This window comes from Cnephaeus nilssonii, assembly GCF_951640355.1.
Source record: "Cnephaeus nilssonii genome assembly, chromosome: 11".
Classification (NCBI taxonomy): domain Eukaryota; kingdom Metazoa; phylum Chordata; class Mammalia; order Chiroptera; family Vespertilionidae; genus Cnephaeus; species Cnephaeus nilssonii.
This window is the reverse complement of record NC_137082.1, coordinates 9,040,783-9,056,529: the sequence shown is the minus strand read 5'-3', so window position 1 is coordinate 9,056,529 and position 15,747 is coordinate 9,040,783.

The following is a 15,747-nucleotide window of genomic DNA, read 5'->3' as shown; positions in this document are numbered from 1 at the left end:
CGAGAGGGTGCAGGCCAGGCCGAGGGACCCCACCGGTGCATGATCGAGGTCAGGGAGGGCATGTCTGGCCTGTCTCACTCACCCGATCAGCCGGACCCCAGCAGCAAGCTAACCTACTGGTCAGAGCTCTGCCCCCTGGTGGTCAGTGCACGTCATATCGAGCGGTTGAGCAGCCTTAGCATATCATTAACATATTACACTTTGATTGGTTGAATGGAAGATCAGATGACTGGACACTTAGCATATTAGGCTTTTATTATATAGGATAGCCACACCCATTTGTTTAGTCATCATCTTTAGCAGCCAAGTTCAATTGCTATGACAGAGACTCTCTGTGGTGCTCACATGTCCCCCATCTGCACACACTCTTCAAGTCATAGTGACATGGTTGTCACTACATTTTTTCTCTTGGCCCCAAAACTAAAAATATTTACTCTCTGGCCTCTTAACAAAAACATCTGCCCACCTTTGTTACACTGTCATTAGATTGTAGGCTCCATAAGGGCAGAGACCAAATCCTGTTTGGTTCACCATTGTAGACTCAACTTCTAGAACATCCTCTCATGTCTCACATATCACAGATGCTCAAGAGAATATGTGTTGAGCCCAGCCTGTGTGGCTCCATGGTTGAGGTTCGACTTATGAACCAGGAGGTCACGGTTCCCGGTCAGGTCATATGCCCGGATTATGGGCTCTGTCCCTAGTGTGGGGCACGCAGGAGGCAGTCAATCAATGGTTCTCTCTCATCATTGATGTTTCTGTCTCTCTCTCCCTCTCCCTTCCTCTCTGAAATCAATAAAAATGTATTTTTAAAAAAATTATATGTGTTGAAAGAATCAATGAATGTGTGGAGGAGTCCTAGCTAACACCCCAATATGCACCCCATGCTGATGCTTACCCAATGAGTAAGACATGATGTTAAGAAATGTCCCAGTCTTCCAATGACCCAGGATGTGTGTACTCAGACCCCGTTTTACAGGTGAGAAGACCAAGTTGCCCCTGACCCCATACCCTTCAACATGGTGGACCCAGAATTCAGACCCAAGTTTGTGATACAGAAAAGCCACTCGCTTATAAGCCCCTAGAATAGGGCTTGGCAAATGGTCAGTCCTTTACAGATGCTGGCTTGATCACTGGGCTAAGTTCTGTGGTTAGAGCGGAAAGTGCCCGGGTTTCCCAGGCCAGCAGTGTGACCTGGAGAGCTGTGCGATGGGGAACAGAGGAGAGACACATTGCAGCGAAAGGCAGTGTGGCAGCAAAGAACTTTGACATATGAATTGGTGTCTCCTTCTCCCCCTGAGTTATCCAGTCCCCCTCAGTCTCCTTCCCAGGCTCTAGAACTAAGCTCCTCCTGTCCCCAGGGAAGTGGAAAGACCTTGATGTTCTTCCACGTAACAGCAAGTTTCCTGCAGCCCAGCCACTCCTGCTTATCCTCACCCTTTGAGTGGCTCTCAGTGGCCCTGGGAACCTGGCCAATGTCCTTGGCTGGACTGAGGCTCTGCCTGGTCTGGCTTCTGCTGTCCAGGACACTGGCCTCTTCCAGCACATTCTACACTCCAGCCCAACGAGAGACCTCTCAAGTCCAGCCCTCGCCTTTGCAAGGGCTGTGACCTGCGTTCTTCTCTGACTCTAGTCTGGAAGTCCCCTGCTCTCTGGTGGCACCTGGACTGCCCTTTTGCAAAGCCATTGCCCTTACAGTGATTTGTGCTGTCCGCTGTCCACTGCACGGGCCGGAGGGCAGAGCCCGCAGGCAGCCTTCACCAGCTGTGTCCCCTGCGTCCCCTCCCCTGCGTGGCACGGAGGGTGCTCGGTGAAGATGTGCTTGGCACTGCGTTATAGAGAGGAAAGGAGTGTCGTGCCCAGGGTAGAGATGACAACACGGGGACCCAGAGGGTTCAACAATGTCTTTGAGATCACATGGTGCTGCGAAGCGAACCGGAAACTATTGCATCACAGCCCACGGTCAACTCAGCCGGATCACGTTTCTGTGTCATCTTCTGCTCCTTTGCTCTCCCATCCAGAGCCAGTAAGCAGGTATTAGACTGAGGGAATATGATAGTACTAGAGGCCCAGTGCACAAAATTTGTGCATGGGGTGGGGGGAAATGGTGTGTCCCTCAACCCAGCCTGCACCCTCTCCAATCTGGGATTCCTCTTACAATCCAGGACTGCTGGTTCCCAACCGCTCACCTGCCTACCTGCCTGATTACCCCTAACTGCTTCTGCCTGCCAGCCTGATCACCCCCTAACCACTCCCCTGCCAGCCTGATCGACACCTAACTGCTCCCCTGCCGGCCTGATTGCCCCTAACTGCCCTCTCCTGCCAGCCTGGTCACCCCTAACTGCCCTCCCCTGCTGGCCTAGTCACCCCTAACTGCCCTTTCTTTCCAGCCTGGTCACCCCCAACTGCCCTCCCCTGCAGGCCTTGTCCCTCCCAACTGCCCTCCCCTGCAGGCCTTGTCCCTCCCAACTGCCCTTCCCTGCAGGCCTGGTCCCTCCAAACTGCCCTCTCCTGCAGGTCTGGTTGCCCCTAACTGCCCTCCCCTGCTGGCCTAGTCACCCCTAACTACCCTTTCTTTCCAGCCTGGTCGCCCCCAACTGCCCTCCCCTGCCGGCCTGATCACCCCTAACTGCTCTCCCCTGCTGGCCTGGTCCCCCCAATTCCCCTCCCCTGCAGGCCTAGTTGCCCCTAACTGCCCTCCCCTTCTGGCTCAGTCACCCCTAACTATCTCCCCTGCCAGCCTGGTGCCCCCCCCCCCACTGCTCTCCCCTGCAGGCCTTGTCCCTCCCAACTGCCCTCCCCTGAAGGCCTGGTCGCTCCCAACTGCCCTCCCCTGCAGGCCTGGTTGCCCCAACTGCCCTCCCCTGAAGGCCTGGGTCCCCCCCAACTGCCCTCCCTTGCAGGCCTGGTCCCTCCCAACTTCCCTCCCCTGCTGGCTGATCGCCCACAACTGCCGTCCCCTGCCGGCCATTTTGTGGTGGCCATTTTGTGTCCACATGGGGGCGGCCATCTTATGTGTTGGAGTGATGGTCAATTTTCATATTACCTCTTTATTATATAGTATAGTATAGTATAGTATAGTATAGTATAGTATAGTATAGTGTAGTGTAGTAGCGATTTTCAACCAGTATGCTGCAAGGTTTAAAACCTGCAAAACCTGACTCTTTAGTCAGGGGCACTGACCTCTTTTCCCTTAGATTGTCAACTAAAAAATGACAGCAGCCAACACAATAGCTGTCTGGTGTGAATGAATCAAAATTATACCTCTTTTTCTTTTTGTCAGATTGGCAAAAAAAAATTTCTTTTTTGGGTGCCACAGAATTGTAGTAATTAGTTTATGTGTGTCATGAGATGAGAAAGGTTGAAAATCATACTAGTATAGTATGATAGGATAGGATCTGATATAATAATATGTAACGCAATAATATATGGTATTAATAATACTATATATTGAACATTGTTTATATAATACACATTAATACTTAACTGTTACTGAGCATTTACTCTGTGTCAGGTTCTTGGCCGAAATGACCTTTTTAATCTTTACAGTTGCCTTAAAATACGTATTCTCAACAAGGTGGGATCACTCCTAAGAGGGCAAAAATTAGTTATTGGGGAGGTGAAAAATCTTCCCCATTACAACGCTCTGTGGTTCTCCCAGGGGCCACAGTATGTAAACAGAAAAAGTACCATGTATCTGTGGCATTAAAATCTCACTGAGGAGCCCTAGCTGGTGTGTTCAATGGTTAGAGCATCGGCCCAAGCACCAAAGGGTCTCAGGTTTGATCCCGGTCAAGGGCACATACCTGGGTTGTGGGCTCAATCCCTGCCCTGGATCGGGACTCATGTGGGAGGAACCAGTCAATGTGTCTCTCTCACATCAATGTTTCTCTCTCCCTCTCCCTCCCTCCCTTCCTCCCTCCTTTCCCCTCTCTTTGAAAAGCAATGAAAAAATATCCTCAGGTGAGGGTTAAATAAATAAATAAAAAGGAATTTCCCTGAGGAGGGAAACAATTATGGGGGAGAGTGTCTTTTAAAATTCCTCAAGGTTACATTTTTTTAAAGGTTAGTTACACTGCCATAAAACGTAACCATTGTCATTAAGTCCATGGTGCAGACTCAGAGAGGTGAGCTAATCTGCCCAAAGTCACACAGCGAGGAATTTGCATGTCAAGAATTCAAATCCAGCCCGGAACCATGTGACTCAGTGGTCAATCTATGAACCAGGAGGTTGTGGTTCGATTCCCTGTCAGGTCATATGCCTGGGTTTCAGGCTCAATTGATTCCTAGTAGCAGGCATGCAGGAGGCAGCCAATCAATGATTCCCTCTCATCATTCAGGTTTCTGTCTCTCTCTCCCTCTCCCTTCTTCTCTGAAATCAATAAAACATATTTAAAAAAAAAAAAACATACTTTAGAAAAAAAAAAAGATTTCAAGTCCAAGTCTATCTAATGCTGAAACCATGCTTTAAATTACTTTTTTTTTAAATCCTCACCCAAGGACATGCTGGGGCGGGGGGGGCAGGTAGGAAAAAGGGAGAGGGAGAGAGGGAGAGAGGGAGAGAGGGAGAGAGGGAGAGAGGGAGAGAGGGAGAGAGAGAGAGAGAGAGAGAGAGAGAGAGAGAGAGAGAAACATCTATCGGTTGCCTTCTCTATGTGCCCCAACCTGGGATGGAACCCACAACCCAAATATGTCTATGTGCCCTAATCAACCAGTGAACTTTGCTGCACACGGGATGATGCTCAACCAGCTGAGCCACTCCGGCCAGGCTTTTAAAGGACTTCTGAAAGCCGTCTCGGGACATTTAGGGGAGAGGTCACCTTAGGCACGTCCTACAAATCTAACCCTTCAGTGTGGGCCGCACACCAGCAGCCACTGGAGCTCATTGGAAAGACCCAGTCTCAGGCCCCCCAGACCTGCGGAATGAGAACCTGCCACACGCCCCGAGGGCGGTCTGCCCATTGGGTGCCAAGGGAGCCGGAGCCCCAGGGGCACAGGTGAGTGACCTCAACCTCCTTGAACAGAAAAGACACAGAAACCTGCACTTGTTCCCATCGGTTAGGTTCCCAGCCCCAATCAGACACTCCCTGTCAGACTAATTACACGGAGGGTGTTCTGTGACTTGCTGTGTTCCCAGAAAAAGAAAGAGAACTGGAGTTCTCTTTCAGGTTTGCAGGGGAGATAATGTCAAATATTTACCGAGCAAACATCACTGTAGCGGCGCCATCTCTTCCCTCTGATTAAGGCGCTGTCAATCACCTGGATGAGAGGCCTGTCAGCCCTTCTCCATAGAAGCCACCTGTCAACTCCACTGAGCCTGCGCCTGCCGGGCTGGGGAGCAGTGAGGGGCTCCTGAGGCAGGCCGTGGGGAGGCGGATCCAGACTGCAAGAGACCCACCTGGGTGGGTGGGACGGCTGGAGGCTGGCCTTTGATGGCATTGCTGATGGGAGGTGGGAGAGAGGCCTCGGTGCGAGGAGACAGCTCTCTCAGGAACCCAGCCACAAAGCTGAGCACGCACAAGCAGAACCGCCCAGCGCAGGCGGCGGACCGCCCAGGACTCGGGAGGTCAGGGATGGGCCTGAGACTTTGCACGTCCACCCAGCTCCCAGGTCCTCTTCTGAAGACCTCACTTTGAGCACCAGGCCCGAACCTGGATTCCCGACTGCTGGCTTCATTTCTCCTCTCTCCATGGTGTAGTCCTTCTTGACAAAGCAGCCAGGGTGATGCTTTCAAACAGATCACTCAACCCCTGCTCACAACCGGCCAGTGGCCCACATGTCACTCACTGTAAAACCCCAAGACCTGCCTGGCCAGTGTGGCTCGGTTGTTGAGCGTCGACCTATGAACCAGGAGGTCACAGTTCAATTCTTGATCAGGGCACATACCCAGATTGCGGGCTCAATCCCCATTGGGAGCTGTGCAGGAGGCAGTCGATCAAAGATTCTCTCACATCATTGATGTTTCTATCTCTCCCTCTCCCTTCTTGTCTGAAATCAATAAAAATAAAAAATAAAAATAAAAACCCAAGACCTTGCCATGAGCCTACCTCCCACCACACCCACTGACCTCCCTGACCACTCAGGGCTCCCTGCTCCCCCCTCTCCCCTGATGCCCAAGTCATCACCATGGTGCCTTTGCACTGGCTGTTGCCTCTGCCCTTCATGTGGCTGTTCCCACACTTCACTTATATCTCTGCTTAACTGCCACCTTGTGTGTGAGGCCTGCCCTCTCTAGGCCCTTAACCTACTTTAAAATTTTCCTCATAGGGCATATCCCCACCAGATATGATATTAAATAGCTATTTGTTTACATCAGCAGTTTACAACGAGGCAATTCTGCCCCTGCCCTTCAGAGCACATTGGGAAATGTCCGGAGACATCTTTGATGAGCCGGACTGGGGAGTGTTCCTACTGGCATCTGATGGGTAGAGGCCAAAGGTGCTGCCAAATACCCATCAGTGCCCACGACAGTGCCCAGGACAGAAAATGACCAGCCTCTAACGTCAGTAGTGCTGAGGCTGAGAACCATGGTTGACATGTTGATGGCCTGCCTCATAGTAGGTGCTCAGAAGGTATTTGTTGGATGGATGGATGGATGGATGGATGGATGGATGGATGGATGGATGGGGTGGGTGATTGGATGGATGGATAAACAAACAGTGTCTCAATCTGAGAGCTCAGAAAATATATTACTAATCCCTTACCTCCTCTTCCACAATTTCTATTTTTCCTTCAGATCTCAGCTTATCTGAGCCTTCCTTGATTTGCACACACACACACACACACACACACACACACACACACACACACAGGCGCGCGCACGCACACACACGGTGAGCTTCTCCTGACGCACCACTGACAGCACTTCTCCTTTCCCAGAAGCACTGACCAGAAGGTGATAATGTTTGGTTGGTTGTCTGCTCCACCCTCTCCTGCTCCTCCACTCAACCATAAACTCCATGAGAAGAGAGGTACGTCTGCCTGTTCACCAATTAATCCCCAAAATGCCTGACAGATAACCACTCCCTACATTTATAGACTAAATGAAAATAATTTAGGGGAAAGAGCTTTGAAATACGGTAGTAAATACATCTGTTGAACAAACGAGTTGATTGAAATATTAATTTGTCATGACCATCCTGAGATAGAGAAGTAGCAGGTGTTTCCATTGCTCCCATGTTCTGAAAGCAGCCTGGGCCTCGGTGTCTCTTTTTCCCAGAAGAGAATGAATAGGCCTTTGTTTCCAAATAGAAGATGCTAGAAGGATCTTGATAGACCAGAAAAGAGGACCTCCAAGAACTGGGGGAGGGGAACAAGGCATCAGTGGCCCCGCCCTCAGGACCCAGGGATAGAGGGCAGACCAAGGAGCTGCAGTGACTCGGCGTCTCTCCCAACATAACCAGAGCGAGCTGACCATCCAGCCCAGCCAAGGGGTTGGCATGGAAACTTGTGGTTTCCTATGGCCATGGGCTTGGTCACTTTAGCAAAGGACCCTGTGTTCAAGCTTGGAATGGCTTTGAAGGAGTAAAGATACAATGGACAGGAGCATCTCAGTTTTGATCACAGTGCCATCAAGACAGGCCCATTTGCACGGTGTCTAGAGCCCTGACACTTTGCTTACCTCTGGGGACAGAGTGGGACTATTCCAACCTCCAGAACAACAACAGCAACAGAACAGAATGCAAGCCACATATGCCTAAGGTTAACTTTTCTAGTAGCCACATTTTAAACACTAAATAAAAATACATAGGTGGAATTAAATTTAATACTATATTTCATTTCCCAATATATCCAAAATGTTATTCAACATGGAATCAATACCAACATCCTATCTAATAATAGACAAATATGCAAATTGACCATACCTCTGACACACCCACAAGCCACGCCCACCATCCAATCAGAGCGAGCATGCAAATTAACCCAAACCAAGATGGCTACAGCCACAGAGAGCAAGGTTTCCTAGGTAACAGAGGAAGCCAAGCTTTCCGCCTGCCCTGGCCAGGCCTAAGCCTCCACTCAAGCTACAAAGTTTCAATTATAGAAGGTAAACAAATTCAAACAAATGGCGGCAGAATGGAACTTGAGAGAGTAGGCCAGGGTTGCCGCTGGCAACAGGGGAAGCAAAGCTTTCCGCACACCCTGGCCGGGCCCACCCGCTTAAGGCAACAAAGTTTCAATTATAACCCCAACACAAATGGCTGCCGCCATGGAGGGAGCCCTAGGCTTGGCTCCGCTCCAGGCTACAAAGTTTCAATTGTAGAAGGAAAATAAATTCCAGATACCAGGGCCTCCACTTGGGTTTCCAGGGGGCGTGGCCGGCCTGCAAACCACCACAGGCCCCTTGCTCAGGCCTCCCCATACCCCAAGGCAACCCCCACCTGATCCAGGATGCCCTTCAGGGCAAACCAGCTGGACCCCACCCCTGTACCAGGCCTCTATCCTATCTAATAAAAGAGTAATCTGCAGATTGATCATCACTGCAACACACAATATAGCTGCCCCCATGTGGTCAAAGATCCTGCCCCCATGTGGACACAAGATGGCCACCACAAGATGGCCAGCAGGAGAGGGCAGTTGGGAGGCACCCAGCCTGCAAGGGAGGGCAGTTGAGAGGGACCAAGCCTGCAAGGGAGGGCAGTTGGAGGTGATCAACCCTGCAGGAGAGGGCAGTTAGGGGTGACCAGGCCGGCAGAGGAGGGAAGTTGGGGGCAAACAGGCTGGCAGCAGAGTGGTTAGGGGGTGATCAGGCTGGCAGGCAGAAGCGGTTAGGGGCAATCAGGAAGGCAGGCAGGCAAGCAGTTGGGAGCCAGCAGTCCTGGATTGTGAGAGGGATGTCCGACTGCCCATTTAGGCCCGATCCCACCGGTGGGATCGGGCCTAAACGGGCAGTCAGACATCGCTTGAGGGGTCCCATATTGGCGAGGGTACAGGCTGGGCTGAGGGACAACCCCCCTCCATGCACGAATTTCGTGCACTGGGCCTCTAGTTGATAAATATTTTACAATTTTTAAAATTCTAAGTCTTCAAAACCAGGTGTATTTTACACTCACAGCACACCTCAGTCTGGACCAGCCACACTTCCAGTGCTCAGTGCCCCACCTGGCTGGCAACCACCATACCAGTTCCATTGGATGGGAACTTGTAATACATTTGTGGGTCTTTTTTTTTATGGTGTAGCATCCAGTTTCCTCCTTCTTCTAATAATCATGCCCGCATTTCTCTTGGGGAATTAGCTCTCTATATTGCTGGTTGTTATAGGTTGAATTATGTCCCCCCCTCAAAGTTGTGAATGTAATCTTAATTGGAAATAGGGTCTTTGCAGATGGAATCGATTTAGAATGAGGTCATTAGGGTGGGCCCTAATCCAATATGACCGGTTCTCTTCTTAAGAAAAGGAAATTTGGACACAGACATGCACCAAGGGAAAAGTATGTGAAGAGACACAATGGGAAGATGGCCATCTACAAGCCACAGAATGCCTGAGGCCACCAGAAGCTCAGAGAGAGGTCAGTAACAGACCCTTCCCTATTGTCTTCAGAGGAAACATAGACCTGCTGACATCTTGATTTTGGATTTCTGGCCTCCAGCACCGTGAGAAAATAAATTCCTAAACCACCCAGCTTGTGGTACTTTGTTAAGGCAGCCCTAGCAAACTAATACACCATGTAACAAATTGTCCCAAAATTTAACAACTAAAAACAACAAACACGTATGATCTCACAGTTTCTGGGGCCAACAATCCAGGCATGGCTTAGCTGAGTGCCTCTGGCATAGGGTCTCTCACAGGGTGTCAGGTGGGGCTGCAGTCTCATCTCAAGGGTCAACTGGGGCAGGGTCCACTTCCAGGTAAAATCAGTGGCTGTGGGCAGGATTAGTTTCTCATGGGCTGTTGGACTGAGGACCCCAGGTCATCATTGGCTGTTGATTTGAGGCCTCGGTCAGTTCATTGCCACTTGGGATTCTCCTTAGGGTGGCTCACACATGGCAGTTGCTTCATCACAGCAGGCAAGCAAGTGCAATGAAACAGAAGCCAGGCTCTTCCATAACCTCATTATGAAAGTGTTACCCCCTGCACTTTTGCCTCATCCTCTTCATTAGAAGCAAGCCATTAGGTCCAGCTCTCAAGGGGAAGCGATCACACCAGGAAGTGGGGATCACTGGGGCCTCAGAGGCGGCCTGTCCCCCTCTCCCAGGCTGTGCAAAGGGATTGGCACACCTGCCCATCACACTCTTCCTCATCCAAGAAAGACTCGGTTCACTCCCACTGCCTGGAACCCCAGAGCAGCTCTGTTTCCTGCCCTCCCCAAACCCAGTTCTTCAGTTGGTAGTTTGTCAGCTACCCTGTACCATTTCAAAATTGAAGAGTCAATTTGGTTTCTTACATCCATCAAACTCTGACTGATAAAGGGTAGAACCAATTTGCTGCATTAAAAAAAATAATGAATTATAAACTTTGCATCCAAAAATTGTAAAGCAAGCACCCACCTGTTCAAATGGATGGATGGGTGAGTGGGTGGATGGGTGAATGGATGGATGAATAATGGATGGATGGATGGATGGATGGATGGATGGATGGATAATGGATGGATGGATGGATGGATGGATGGATGGATGGATGGATGAATAATGGATGCATGGATGGGTGGATGGATGGATGAATGGATGGATGAATGGATGGATGAATAATAGATGGATGGATGGATGGATGGAGTTAAATCTCTATTTGACAGCCACACAAGCCCTAATTCCTTCATCTGCCCAAGAACTTTTAATATCAAGGTCTAGGTAACATCAAATTTCCTACTACAGTTACATTTCTTTTTTTAAATATATTTTAATTATATTAAAAATATATTTTTTATTGATTTCAGAGAGGAATGGAGAGAGAGAGAGATAAAAGCATCAATGATGAGAGAGAATCATCAATCGGCTACCTCCTCCACTGGGGATTGAGCCTGCAATCTGGGTATGCGCCCTAACCAGGAATCGAACTGTGACCTCCTGGTTCATAGATCAACGCTCAACCACTGAGCCATGCTGGCCAGGCTCAGTTATATTTCTTGGTTTTTATCTACTTAAGGCAGAATAGCAAGAGTGGATGTGTATATGTGAGTATGAGTGTGTGACTGTATGTGTGTTTGTGTGTGTGTCCTAATTTGTTCACATTTATTGGCTTTCTTAGGTATTCTGAAATTAACCAGGTCTGCTAAGGGACATTAGAAAATATTTGGTCATAAAGTATCTTCAGAGAACCATTTTCTGAGTTAACCACACCCGATAAAATCCTCTTACATCATTGAAAGTCTTGTCTGGCTGTCAGGCAATGAGATCGTTTTATTGAAAAGACTCATGATGTAGTGAACAAAAGCTTAGGAAATAAACTCTAATCCCCAAAGGAACACTCGATACAACTCGACTCACACTAAAATATTCAATTTATGGCCTATATTGAATCCTATGTCTATAATTTACTGTCCTAACTACAAAGGAGTTTTTTAATACAAACCAATTTCAATATATTTTACTATTTTCCTTGCCTCTGTTAAAGCAGAAATAACAAATTTTGCTGAAAGATTAGGAGACAAATGCAATAGATATTCTCAGGGATGCATCTTACAATCACCTAGTTTTCATCAGACTCCTAGTGCCTATGATTATGTGGAGTGCCCTGGGCCCCCAAACAAGCACTCTTATTTTTAACTGGCTTCCCTTGTAGTTCTGATACATGCCAAGGACACTTGCTCTTAGGAAAACAACAATGTGTTTCTTCAGTAAATATTTAGAGGGCACCTACTATGTGTAAGAATTATTTACAACAGTGAGCAAAGTAGACAATAAAGTCCCCCTCTTTAAGGAGCTGTCATTCCAGAAGGGAGAGAGGAAATAAATAAGCAAGATGTAGATTATGGAGAATATTCAGGAATCAGTAAAGTCCTCACGAAGAAGGTGACATTTGGGCAAAGATCTGGAGGAAGAGTAACCATAAGTGTTGGAGCAGAAGGATTGAGAATCTGGTAAAGGGTCCTTCTGGCTGCTGTATTTAGAATCCACTCTGGGAGTGCCAGGGACAAAGGGAAATTGGGTAGATGTCAATTGCAACCAACCTAGTGAGAGGTGATGGGGGTGGACCAAGGTGATAACTGAGGACATGGGGAGACATGGTTGGATTTTGAGTACAGTTTAAGTTACAACAACAGGAATTGCTCTCACATCAGATTTGGGCTGTGAAATTAAGGTAGGCTTTAAGGGTATCCACAAGGTTTAACCTGAGAAACAAGCATCGTGACAGTGCCATTTTCTGAATAGAGAAGACAGAGGAAAACTTATGTTTGCAGAATGAAGATCAGGAGTTCAGCTTTTGACACGTCATGTTTGAGATGCTGTCTTAATTATCTTATGGCTGCATAATAAATGTCCCCAAAACTTAGCATCTTGTCTTAACAAATATTTATTATCTCATAGTTTCTGTGAGTCAGGAACTCAGGAGAAGCTTATCTGGGTGATTCAGGCTCAGGGTCTCTCGTGAGGTGGCCGTCAAGATGTTGGCTGAGGCTGCATCATCCGAAGGCTTGACTGGGGCTGAAGGGTCCACCTCCAAGACGGCTCCCTCATACGGCTGTTGGCAGGAGGCCTCAGTTCCTCATCACATGGGTCTCTCCGTAGGACTTGGTGACGATCCTCACATCAGGGCAGCTGGCTTCCCCCAGAGTGAGTGGCTCAAGAGAGTAAGGCAGAGTCTCAGCTGGATGTCTCAGTTGACTGTAGCATCATCCTGTAACCAAAAAGGGCACATACCTAGGTTGTATATCCACAGAGAGAGAGTCTTGGAAATCATACACTGTCATTTCCATAATATTCTGCTAGAAGAAAGTTATTAATTCAACCCACACTCAAGGAAAGGGAAATTAACCTCCACTCTCTGAAGGACATTGTGTCAACATTTTTAAAATCATCACAGATACCTACTAGACATGCCAAGTGGAGGTATTATATATGCATTGGTTATATAAATCTGGAGCTCAGTGGAGAGGTCAAAAATGGGAATATAGCCTAGGAGTTGATGGTTATTATCATCATTCTTATGCCATATTGGTTATGAGCACAAGCTTTGGCGTTAGATCTGAATTCGGATTCTAAATTATGCATTCCCTAGCTGCTTTACCTTCAGCAACGTAGGAAAACCTCTTGCAGTCTTACTCTTCCCTATAAGACGGGGATAATAATACCTACCGAGTCTTATCCTCATGGAGATTTGGTCCATCCAGAAACCTGAAAGTGAGGTAGGCTGGTTCCCCAAAAGAGACTTCAAATCGTGGTACCAGGCTGCAAAGAAAGGAAACTGAGCAAAACTAACAGAGGCCCCTACAGACATTTTAAGTGGAACAATGCCAACCAATTGTTATGAATATGTTTGCATGTTGGTTTGTAAATCTTTCCTGTCTTAAAAAATGGTCAATAAACTCTTCGGTGTCCATTGAATGATTGATCTGAGTAGATTTCTGCTATATAAAGAAAAGGAAAAACAGCCCAGGCCCATGTACCAAAAAGTTGCCTGTTCAATTCCCAGTCAGGGCACATGCCCAGGTTTTGGGCCCAATCCTCAGTAGATAGCCAATTGCAGGAGATAGCCAATTGATGTTTTCCTATCACATCAATGTTTCTCTCTCTCTCTCTCTCCCTTCCTCTCTCTCTAAAAATTAATTTTAAAAATAGAGAGAAGAAAAAGAAAAAGAAATAAATTAGAGTCCGGCGTCGACCTATGAATGAGGAAGTCACGGTTCGATTCCCATTCAGGGCATATGCCAGGTTTCAGGCATGATCCCCAGTAGGTGGCATGCAGGAGGCAGCTGTTCAATGATTCTCATCATTGATGTTTCTCTCTCTCTCTCTCCCTCTCCCTTCCTCTCTGAAATAAATAAAAATATATTCTTTAAATAAATAAAATAAATAAATAAATTGTAGCCCTGATCAGTTTTTCTCAGTGGTTAGAGTGTCAGCCCTCAGACTGAAGGGTCCTGGGTTCAATTTTGGTCAAGGGTTTAATCCCCATCCCATTCAGGGCATGTGCAGGAGGCAACCAATCAATGTGTGTCTCTCTCACATCAATGTTTCTCCCTCTCTGTCTCTCCCCCTCCCTTCCACTCTCTCTAAAAATAGTAATAATAAAATTAAAATAAATCAATTGAAAAAATATCCTCTGGTGAGTATTAACAAAAATAAAAAATAAATTAGAAAATCTTTACTAAGAAAGTAAGGAAAGAAGGAAGGAAGGAAGGAAGGAAGGAAGGAAGGAAGGAAGGAAGGAAGGAAGGAAGGAAGGGAAGAAGGGAGGGAGGGAGAAGCAGAGTGTCAGGGAGAAGAAACACACTTAGAAACCAGATCCCAAGAGAGAGAACGACCTAAAGTCCCTCTATCCCCACAGGAATCAGTAGAAATCTTTGGGAAGTTCTGGAGTCACACAGTCTTAGGAAATTCAGACACGAATGCATGTTTACCTACATATCAAGGGGCATGAGTTCCCTACTGTCATACAAACTGTAATTATAATATTGACCACACTTTCCAAACTATCGCCACCACCACACCTAGCAGAGATTAGGAAAATTCACCAGAGTTATGACCGCCCCCCCCAAAAAAAAAAAAAAAAAAAAAAAAAAAACTTCCACACCATAGTACTTGAATCCAATAGGTGAGAGACGGCAACGAAAAATGGGGATGGTAAGGAATCCAGACAAAGAAGCTAGTGGGATTCGAGACAGATGAATTCCAGTTTTAGATAAGTTTAAGGTCATTAAATTTGTAGACACAGCTTATCTGAAGGAGCTTTATTCATTTTTATAATGATTTTATGAATGTCTGAGTATTTTTAATAAGATGTTTCAGAGCTATAAAAATGTATTAGAGAATAATAAAGCAAACACCTAAGTTTCTACCACCCAGCTTTTTTAAAAAAGAAAAAAAAAAGCTTTCTTTAGTTAACAAACCCTTATAGAATGATTTGAGTCTTAAACCAAGGGCTTGCATGGCTGTGATAAACATTTTTTTAAATGGAAACAAGTTATTAAAAATAAAATTAACAGTAGACAGAGCAACCTAAGAAATTTTAACAATAAAATTACAGTGCATTGTCTTTGTGTGCTCTTAATGGACTATGTTTTTAAGCAGCTGATTTTTTTTATATATGTATATTTTTAAATATGTTTTTATTGATTTCAGAGAGAGGAAGGGAGAGGGAGAGAGTGCTAGAAACATCCATGATGAGAGAGAATCATGATTGGCTACCCCCACTGGGGACGGAGCCTACAACCTGGACATGCGCCCTGACTGGGAATCGAACCTCAACTTCCCAGTTCATAGGTCGACACTCAACTACTGAGCCACATGGGCCTGGGCGTTTTTCTTTAATGAATAACTAATTACATTCTTTTTTCTTTTTTGTAATAGATCCCTGTGAACCTTTCCCCTCTCTGATCCTATTAAGATTTTATATATTTTCTTTCTTCTCTTCTAAGATAGCAACTATCCTGAATTTGATGTGTTTCATTCCCATGCACAGCTTTATTTTTTTTATTGTCTAAAGTTTTACATATGTCTCCTTTTTCCCCAATTGACACCCTCCCCCCCCCCCCCAGTCATTCCCACCCCGGGCAAGCCCCCACCGCCCCGGTGTCTGTGTCCATTGGTTATGCTAATATGCATGCATACAAGTCCTTTGGTTGCTCTCTAAACCCCCTCCCCGCCCCC